General features: G+C 38.0%; 1 protein-coding gene across 2 annotated transcripts in view; it reads right to left on the reverse strand.

The window, feature by feature from the left end:
* The window catches only part of LOC135106837 (chaoptin-like), a 114,029-nt gene extending 111,821 nt beyond the window's left edge, over nt 1-2,208 (reverse strand). For both annotated transcript variants that reach the window (XM_064016197.1, XM_064016196.1), the window contains exon 1: nt 1,962-2,208. The gene's annotated coding sequence lies outside the window, so the exon portion shown is untranslated. The remainder of the gene's footprint in view (nt 1-1,961) is intronic.
* Between the last annotated feature and the right edge of the window lie 8,466 nt (nt 2,209-10,674).

The raw sequence follows: 10,674 nt of genomic DNA on the forward strand, positions 1-10,674 counted from the left end.
AGAATGATTAGATAAATGTTGCCGGAAAGTTGAAAAATAAATTAAAACGGCACATGGGCAGGATATGATAAGTGCCAAACATAAAACAGATGAATAATGGAATGGATACTTAGGGATGGCAAACAACAGATAAGGGACATAAAATAAATGGAGGGATGAGATTATAAGCTCTGTTTTGGCTAGCCAGGAATAGACGAGCAGCCGATGGAGATAAAAGCCTTTGTCCTATAGTGAAATCATAGAGACTGGTAGTGATGATGAAAATTGTAATGAATTTCTTCCATAGCCTAATGAATATTAATTTCATTAATGGTGATATAGATTTCAGTCCAGCCTTCCACAGCCCACCTATCTTCCCATCATAAAAGGGGTTAGGGAGGGACAGGAAACCACAACCAACAACCAACCACACCCATTTTTTTTTTTTTTTTTTTTTTTTTTTTTTTTTTTTTTTGCCAACTCGAGGCGTTTCATGTGTCGCCCCTCCCGGAATGACAGGGTACAGGACGGCCCGGAGCACTACCACCACCACCGCTAGCCAGGGCTGTCCCACACAACCGGTGGAGCTAGTTGTCCTGCAGGGGCTGGCAACACGATGACACGGGAGAGATTTGAGATTCAGCAAGAAGAGTTCAAATACAAGGACGAGTTACTAATAATGGAGACAGTGAGGAAAAAAAATAAAAATAAAAGTGTAAAGGGGAAGGAAAGATGACAGGAAGTGAATCTCTCTCTCTCTCTCTCTCTCTCTCTCTCTCTCTCTCTCTCTCTCTCTCTCTCTCTCTCTCTCTCTCTCTCTTACAAACTGCACTAATCTAAGCGTGTTGGAGTAACGAGAACCATAGTCAACGTTTGCAACTGTTATCTTCAATTGTTTGGTAGGCACGGGTGTTTCATCGTTCCATAACACTTAGAGACAATAAAAATCACGAAACTAAGGTTTTTCAATATACAAAAACATTCTTAATATATAATAAGTCAATCAATGAACTGCTGATGACGCTGCTAGTTTCATTTCATTTTTTTTTTTTATTATTATTATGATGACGAGAATTTTGTAAATAATATTGTCATGAAACCTTATACTGTTATGGTCGTCTTTGGTATCATTCAGAGGAGTATAGAAATATAGTTTCAACGAACATAGAAGAAAAGAGATAATAAGAGGTTAATTTTATATTGTCTAGGCTACAAAACTAAATAACATATTTCAGTACAAAAAAATGTGGGAATTCGGTCCCTGAGCTGCGTGGGATGAGAGGAACACTGCTACGTCGCGTGCCCCGAGGTTGTGACCAGTGGTATGTTCCTGTGTACCCGGCCAAACCCTGATTGACCACCCATCCATACTCCAGAACTGACCCACTTCAACCTCGATACTGCATTAATATTGGCACAGACACGTTGACACTGTAATGTGAGTGTCTTATGTACGATTAACATTTTGGAAAGAGGTTATTTCCGTGCAGTATAGATAGAAAGCGAGTAAAGGTTATTTCCTGGAAGGTTAAGGTAAAGTAATGGTCACATATATATCGATTTTTTTTTTTTCGTTTCTCCTTTTATTCTGTCCAGCTCTGAACGTCAAGGTACTGTGGAGAGATTTTGGATTTTTTTTTACTACTACTACTACTACTACTACTACTACTACTACTACTACTACTACTCCTCTCTCTCTCTCTCTCTTTCTCTCCAATATTTAAATAACCTTAATACGCCTGCCCATAACCCTACCCTAACACGGCAACTACACATGCCACACGCCCCCACACGTTACTGACCACGGCTAATTTCACTAAACTAACTCATCTTGCTATTACCACGTTCTCCTGCACACTGCAATATCTTTCATAACACTGCAAACGAAAATATAAATACAGTTCATTCACATACCGAAGATGCTAACGTTTATCTAGCAAAGCCGGACACACACACACACACACACACACACACACACTTACCTAGTCCAAGATGAACGTTTCTCCCTCGCCGTTCTGAAGCAAAAATAAGTGGCGGTATTCCAGCAACTTCAATATGCGTCCCTGGAGGTGCTTAAGTGTCCTGCACCCGCTTACACTGCCCCGTTAGAGCTTGGGAACACGAATAAGAACAACGCTGAGGTCATAAACAGACATCACACCACTCTGAATCTTCAAAGTGCACTGACTAGTTCATCCAGCAAGAGGCCACTCTTCCTGAGACTTCCTCCTACCTCTGCCAGGCAACGTGGGTGACCTAAACTATCGTACACAATATCCTGATCGGAGATTTAAACAGCATCTAGTCATCGTCTTCCGCTAGAATTGACATTACCGACCAGTAAAATATTTTTTGAAAAAGATATTCACTTACATATATGTTTTTTTTCTTTTTTTTTTATAATATATCAATTCACCCAAGTAACATTTCAAACAAGGGCTACGACTAAGAAGGGTTCTAACAATAAAGTAAAAAAAAATAATAATAATTACTATATCACTGCAAGCTTCTACATAAGTATTGACTGGTGCATCCCAGTGGCATTTGGAAGGTGTGCGTCTGGCAGGGAGAAGCAGCAGCAGCAGCAGCCTGCTGGGGAAGATTCGGTCAGGGCAGAAAGTGGTGATCCGGGAGGGATTGGGCGGGGCGAGAAGGGAGAGTGGGACGAGTAGAGTTGAGGAAGTGAGTGAAACCTATACTAAGAATAAGTAAAAGAACCACAGTATGCTTTAAATATCCCGCAGGTTATTGTGACCTTCCGCAGCTGACACTGATGGAGATCAACGATGATGATGAAGAGTTTACTGGGCGCTGTCATTTCATAGATAGATGGCTACATAAATACATATGATAGATACATAGATACATATGATACATATGAGATACATAGATATATATGAGCTCTACCATACTCAGAGACCTTTCTCCTCTGACTTGAGATTAGCAGGAAGTCACGGAACAACACACTTTACACTCACGACAAGCTATAGAGAGCCCCACATCACCTCCAGGGCAAGGCGAGGCATGGAGACCACACCCATTGACTGAGTCGGCCATGGGAGTGTGTCCTCATCCTTAACTACATCTTTAACAACGGGAGAACGGTCTAATAACAGGTATGATTTTTTTTTTTTTTTTCGAATTCGAAATGTGCGACTTCTATCATATGCGACTAACCTAAATGTGCCAAAAGTTCACAATATGCGAGAAAAAATTACCTACTATTCGAATAGAGGCGGTAGTGCGACTGGTTGGTGAAGTATGGTGGCCGACTCACACTGTACTACAGTGGGCGGTGGGTGCAAATATTTTCTCGCGTTTTCCTCGCACGGCACACATCCCACAATTTATATTTTTTGTTTGTTTACAATGTCTTTTCATATTAAATTTTACAATTTATTTTTATTAATGTGTTTTACTGTTGTTTTAGTGTTTTATTTATTTATTTATTTTTATTATTATTATTTATTTTTTTTTTTTTTTTACTACCGAAATAAATATTTAGAGGGTTCAAAAACGGGTAGTGGAACATAACCACCTATAAATAATAGGATGATAGGTTCGATATATGCGAGTTCTTATTATGCTAGCTTTTCGCATAACGTAACTCGCATAACGAATACCTGGTGTAATACGTCCTCAGATACCCTCAATTAGCAAAGGCAAAACACCTCTTCTTTGATGGATCCTGAGGAAGGATTGGAGCGATAAAACAAGATACAGATATGAGGTTGTGATTGGAGGAGCCCAAAGGAGAAGATATAGTGACAGCATAAGCAGAAGGATTAGAGGTCAGGAAAAAGATTAAGAACAAACATTATCTGTTCTTCTTTTAGTCTGTTGACATTTATAAACACATGTAAACTGTGTAGTGAGAAAAAGTTTCCCTATCTTGCCATTAGCTGGGTGACGTAACTAGATTCGTGCTGGGAACGTGTCAATAAACTTTCCTTTTTGACCATCCACTTACAACATTCAGCACGCAACAAAAATATCAGCGCTGAGGCCACACATTGGTTGGCTGAGCAAACATTTTATGTTCCATCAACGCAACAAAAATGCATACTCTGTGAGACATTTTTCAGATCAGTTTTGCCACTTTTGTAGCTATACTTTATTTTTAGGGACTCTCAATAATTAATGTTCTTTGTTGTGCAAACATGTTCTTCAAAAAATATTTGCCACGAATGATAAAATGTTCCAGTCTCTGATTGCCAACTATTATATCATGCAAAATGTCATTGGTGAGTGGTGACATCATCGAGTAATACAAAGGCAGTGGCATCCTCAGCAAAAGGGGCCAAGGGAGTTATCTCCCAGAGAGAGGAAAGAAAAAGGTTATCCCCTACCCTTGCTACATTCCATCTCTCACCTGTATTTCTTGCCACAATTATGGGAAATCAATGTTAAGAAAAAAACTGCCATTCACTATGCCATTACACACACACACACACACACACACACACACACACACAGGAGAAAATGTAGATAAGAAAACTAAGCCATGCACCTACTAATGCTCCTGTATGTTACTTAATACATGTTTAACTCAGTGAATAACAAATGCAAGGAAATTATACATGGAAAAAGAACTTTAATGTGTACTTCTGCTTGTTCCCTAACAGTACTAAGAATAGATTACTAGCTAAAATCTCACATAATGATGTCAATTGTTATTACCAGTGATACAGTGGGACCATGCACATGTTGGAAGCCAAGGGTTCTTCAGGCAAACAGGTTCCAATCCTGGGCCAAAGTCCAAAGGTAAGGACATCCACTCAAGGCAACAGTTTCCAGATGCCACATCTAAAGTCCTTCCTTAGGAGGCACCATCCTACTCCTGATAGTCTAAGGAGACTGGACATAGAGCAGAAAAAAAAAAAAAAGAGTAAATCTATTTATCTGTTCCTTCCACATTAAGGGTTCAGGCAAGTTGGACCAGAATAGAGGGAGTTAGGGACAAACACTAGAGGTACTTATTCATTCCTTCTCCACTCCTCTTTCTTACTTATAGTAGCATTCCATATATATATATATATATATATATATATATATATATATATATATATATATATATATATATATATATATATATATATATATATATTATATATATATATATATTTATTTATTTTATTTTATTATTTTTTTTCCCTCCTTCATCCACTTACACTTTTTATCATTTATATTTGCATGCATCAACTTAATTTCAGACTCTGTACACTGTTTTATTGATGATTTCACCTTCCATATCTCACCATCACCTGCCAATCACCCAGTGCTGCAGGAATGAGTTATTCACATTGATATCACATAGTACCCAGGTTTCAGTCTCATAACATTTACATACAGGTCTACAAAAAACATTTATAGTATGCATTTTTAATACATCTGATTGACTGTAGTAAAACCAAGCCTCATGAAAAAAAATGCAGGTAATTATAAGGCATTATGAGCTGAATCCATGAGACAGCCAACAAGGATATAAATTGCCATAAAAAAAAATGCTGTTTATATGGCATTCCAACTCATGACAGCAAGTCTTGCTAGCACTAATTTCATGGAACCTGAATAAGACAGCTGATGGAAATGCAAATAATCATGTATCTGAAAATTAAATCCCTGTTTCATGCTGACTTTTCATCATTTCATTTGCAGGTATCTATCAGTCGCCATCTTTCAATAACACAAGGCAAATAAATTCAATATAATACAACTATACAAAAGAACTGTTCCATCAACAACCTGCCACAACCATTACTACACAAGTAAAAGATCTTATTACAGTATCTTACATGACTAGCTGCTACTTCCCAGCTACTGCCACTATCAGACATCTCAATCTGTTACAGATTATCAACACTTATTTAGCATAATGGAATGGTGTAGCTGTCTCTAATTTTTTAAGAACACAGACTATGGGAGAGTTCACAAATTAAATACTATATTATCACAACAATAATTTCCAAGGTTTTTAAACAATAAATGTTCAGTGCATAACAAAACAATAAGTAAAAAATAAATATTCCAAGATGAAATAAGATAACATGTAGAAAAGAGATTCTGATAAATTCTAAGATACACTAAATGTAATACTTACTGCTAATGACAAATCTACATACTATAATATATATATATATATATATATATATATATATATATATATATATATATATATATATATATATATATATATATATATATCCTTTGGTTACAATGTTACAATGCTACACTGCTACATCCCAAACACCTCAGATCAAACTTGAGGCAGCCAGTCTTGTTTCTCAACATATTCTGAAATATAAAAACAGGTAAATGATCTAAAAATAAAGCCTTCCAACAAAAAACATTTCTATCTACAGGCATATAAAAACATAAGTAAATTGCACAGGAGAATGCTAACATCATAACAACACAGTAGAACAGTAAGAGGGAATGTGATATGTAACTTTACTTCTGACCATGACATTTAATTTTGATCCACCAATAAAATAGTACAGAATATGTAACCCAAAAGACACACATGTATATTATGTGCATAGGTACACATCATTATTTGCATCTTTTACATATTGATTCACACAGATGAAAGATGCACCAATGTAGAAAAGATGAGAACTGTGATACCTACCACGGGTGCTGTAGGAATATAAGTGTTGTGTTGTGGAGAGCTGGTCCAATTAGGGGATTCATCTGATGCATATAGCAGCAGAGCCAACTGAAATAAACATTAGTTCTATTTATCATGTGCGGTCACAAAACATGTACTAATCATACTTTTCAAAACATTGTGTGGCACTGACTTTTCTCTCACAACATTACAAAAGTTTAGTATCTTAAGTATCTGTCATACAAAACTAAAAATAGAAATCTTTGCCGACATAAGGAATTAAAACAAAGAATAGATTAATTAATTGAACTTACAAAAGCCAACACGATACAGCTGTGGTGATGAGAACACACTGCATCAAACTGTAAGTAAAATAATGCATTGTAAGAATAATAATCAACACCGTTTTATTTTCTCCAGCATGGCACATATAACTCCCACTGCTTCCCTTCTCATCCTCCCTGCCATGGTACCAGTAGCAGTAGCACCTCTACTAGGATAAGAAAGATAATGTAATGTAATTATATCTTTGTGTAAACCTGGTTGAGGCAACAGGTCTAGTGACGAGGTCTCATAAGTTTTGATCTTATTTTCTTTTGAATTGGCTGTTGTAGTCTATAAATAACTGAAGGAAGTCAACATAAGTAGCAGAAGGAGTACTACCTCAGGCAAAAGGGAAGGAGGGGCAGCTGGAGGCATCCTTGTTGAATGAAAGGTGGGAGGTGATGAGTCTGGTCAGCTGAGTGATGGCAAAGATGGTCATAAACAAAACAAATTTGAAAAGGATGTTTGCCCAATTTGTAAAATTAAGGTTACTGATTCTGACAAGGCATTAGAATGTAATTTATGTGATGTGTGGCATCATATATCATGTGAAAACGTTACTGAGGTGATATACAAATTTTTTGACAAAGACTGAGGAGAGTGCCATTCATTGGTATTGCTCAAAGTGCAACACAGTAGTGAGCAAGGTGATCAAGAATATGACAAAGATTTCTAAGCGACAGGATGAGATAGAAAAATGTTTGGATGATCTTGAAAATAAAACCTATGAAAGATTAGGTGGAGTAAAGGCAGACTTGGAAAAACTAAGAGACTGTGACTAGTATGCCTAAAGATACTGATGTGAAGGAAATAATAAAGTTAGAATTAGATAAAGTTAAAGGTAAGGTTCATGATGAGGTTCAAATGAAAATGAGGAAGAATTTAGTGAAGCTACAAATACTCTGAGGGACTATGTGGAACAACTTGTAGAAGCATCTGTAAACGGTAAATTAGATAAAAGCAACAAAGAAACTACAAAGTTGTATGGACAGGAAAAACAATATTATTTTGTACTGGATCCCTGAGCAAGTGTTTGATGATATAGATTTGTCAATAAGAGAAGAAAAGATAAGGCATGATAAGTTGATAGTTATCAATGCCATTTGATGAGGATTGTTAGAACAAATAAGATATATTTCAATATACTATGGATGAAGATCTTAACCAGATTAAAGTAGAAAAGATTTAGGAGTAAAGATCGACCAGGATTTAAATTTCAATGAACATTTTGCAGAGAAAATAAATAAAGCAAACCTGATGGTTGGTTTAATAAGAGCATTTGTCATCATGGATGAGGAAATATTTAAATCTTTTTATATGGCATTGATTCGACCACACCTTGAATATGCCAATCAGGTGTGGTGTCCCTACAAGAAGAAGGATGTGGAGGCTGTTGAAAAGGTTCAGCACAGGGCAACAAAACTGGTACCAGGCCTGAAGGATCTCTCCTATGAAGAAAGACTGAAGAAACTAGATCTACCAATGTTGGCATATAGGAGATCGAGAGGAGATATGGTGGAAACCTTTAAAATTCTCAATGGAGTGTATGGCAGAGATGTATGTGAAGGTTTGTTTAAGATGCAGGAAGGATTGGAAACTCAAGGACATGGAAAGAAATTATTCAAGTAAAGAGCAAGATTAGACATCAGAAAGTATTCCTTCTGTTATAGGGAGGTGAATAACTGGAATAGCCTCCCAGTGTGATAAATGCTGAATCAGTTCGTGAGTTTGAAAGAAAATTAAAGTATGGATAGATGAAGAACAAAGATTTGATTGCACTGCAAAAGTAGGGAGCCTCGATCACACGTTCGACCACATGACCATAAGATCCAGAATGTGTAATTCGGAGCTGGAGTTACAGGCTTGATCGGCCTCTTCCAGGAGTCATCTGTGAGTATACTGTGTGTGTGTGTGTGTGTGTGTGGAGGGATTTGTGGAGGGCGGATATTTTTTTCAAAAGCGGTGCTGATTTCCTTAGATTTACGATTTATCCAAATTTTATCTATTTTTGGCCTGTTCCACCTTAAAACCCCGATTTTCCCACCAGGTCCCCAAGCTTGCTCGTCCTGTAGAGAGGAGGCAATAGAAGACATAAGGAGCCGCTATTAGTAAGCTTTACTGCGATCTACTGGCGGAGATAAGTGAGTGCAGATGATCTGTGTATGTGTGTGAAGGTAAGGGTCGAGACTGTTCGTGGCAGTGACAATACAAGCACACAGCTTCACCCACCTTCTATTTGGGCCCTTGGGCAGTATTATGGGGAGAACAATACCCACGAGACCCCAAAAAAGGGTCATCAAGATGATCGGGATAGCAGAGGCACCCATCTTCCTTTACAACCAGACAGTCAATACACCTCCCTGACGTCACGATGTCAACAAAACACACACACACACACACACACACACCTATGCATTCCTCTCTATTGTTTTCCTCCCGTCTTTTATCTGTCCATAAAATTATATCTCGTAGATTTTTAAGTCATTGTTTACCATCAGATATAATATAAAAGTTATACACCGCGCACCAGAGAACTGAGATGACGCGCCAAATTCAGTCTTGATATTCTCTGCACTGAAATAAAGGCAAATAAATAATCCCCATTGTCAATGATGAGAAGGCAAGTTATTACGGATACAATATACGTAAGTTAATTTGTTCTCGATTAGGTAGAAACTAACGAGACTACTGTTACATTGAGATTATCTACCAGTTTAGGTCTTTGTCTTCACCAAAGAGGACAACCTATTCTTCTGACCTCCTCCACTTTATATCGTGTTCCACTCTGATCCCTGTTACCTGCAGAAAGACAGCAGAGAACACCACGGAATAGAACTATCCTCGTTTTCTCCACGCCTACACCGGGAACTTTGTTGTCTATCATATTTTTCTCTCACTCCCTCTTCTCTTGATACAGGTTCAGCCCCGTGAGGATTCCGGCTTCCTCCTCCTCTAGCCTTCTATGCCACTCACCTTCTATAATTGCTGTTATGGACGTGAAAATTGGTGGAAAGGTAGAGAAAATCTTCCTGGTGGTGGCGTAGACATCACCAGTGCCCACCCTTCCACTCCCGCTTATTTACCCGGTGGGACATAAGCGGGTATCGAGCCCAACATTCCCGGTGTAACGGTCTGTTTTTGCCCCTGTCCGAAATTCCCCCCGGGGGAAACATGGCCCAGGATATATATCCCCCTGGGAGAATTTCGTCCCAGGATAATACTCCCCCCTCTGGGCCAAGATTCCCCCAACCCCACGCTGTTATAAGAGTATGGCTATGGCGACGTGTAGCAACGACAGCCTGCCACACAGGACAGTTATCGTCACGACAAAACTACCATCACGGGCTGTTGACAGTTGCACTCTTTTTATCTGTTTTCCTTCTGGTCATGGCGCCAACAGGCTTAACAGTTGTCCGAGCTGTGGCAGTGGAAACAGCTGCAATGGAGCTCACTTACCACACATACTATACACATACCAATATCTGGATAGCGGAAAGTATCCTGATGAACTGAACAAAGACGAAAAGCGTGATTTTAGAAAAAAAAAAAAAAAAAAAAGTGCGAACCATTTTGTGTTAAAGATGGACATTTAATGTATAAACGAAAAATAAATAATGAAGTTCAGTTACGTCGTGTTGATGAAAAAACGAAAGTGAGCCGAAGCTTGTCATGAAGGGTTTGGTGGTGCACATATGGGAAGGGATAAGACTATTGCTAAAAAAAATAAAAAATACTGCGAAGTATTATTTTAAAAGCTTCAA

The sequence above is a fragment of the Scylla paramamosain genome, chromosome 14, assembly GCF_035594125.1.
Source record: "Scylla paramamosain isolate STU-SP2022 chromosome 14, ASM3559412v1, whole genome shotgun sequence".
NCBI lineage: Eukaryota > Metazoa > Arthropoda > Malacostraca > Decapoda > Portunidae > Scylla > Scylla paramamosain.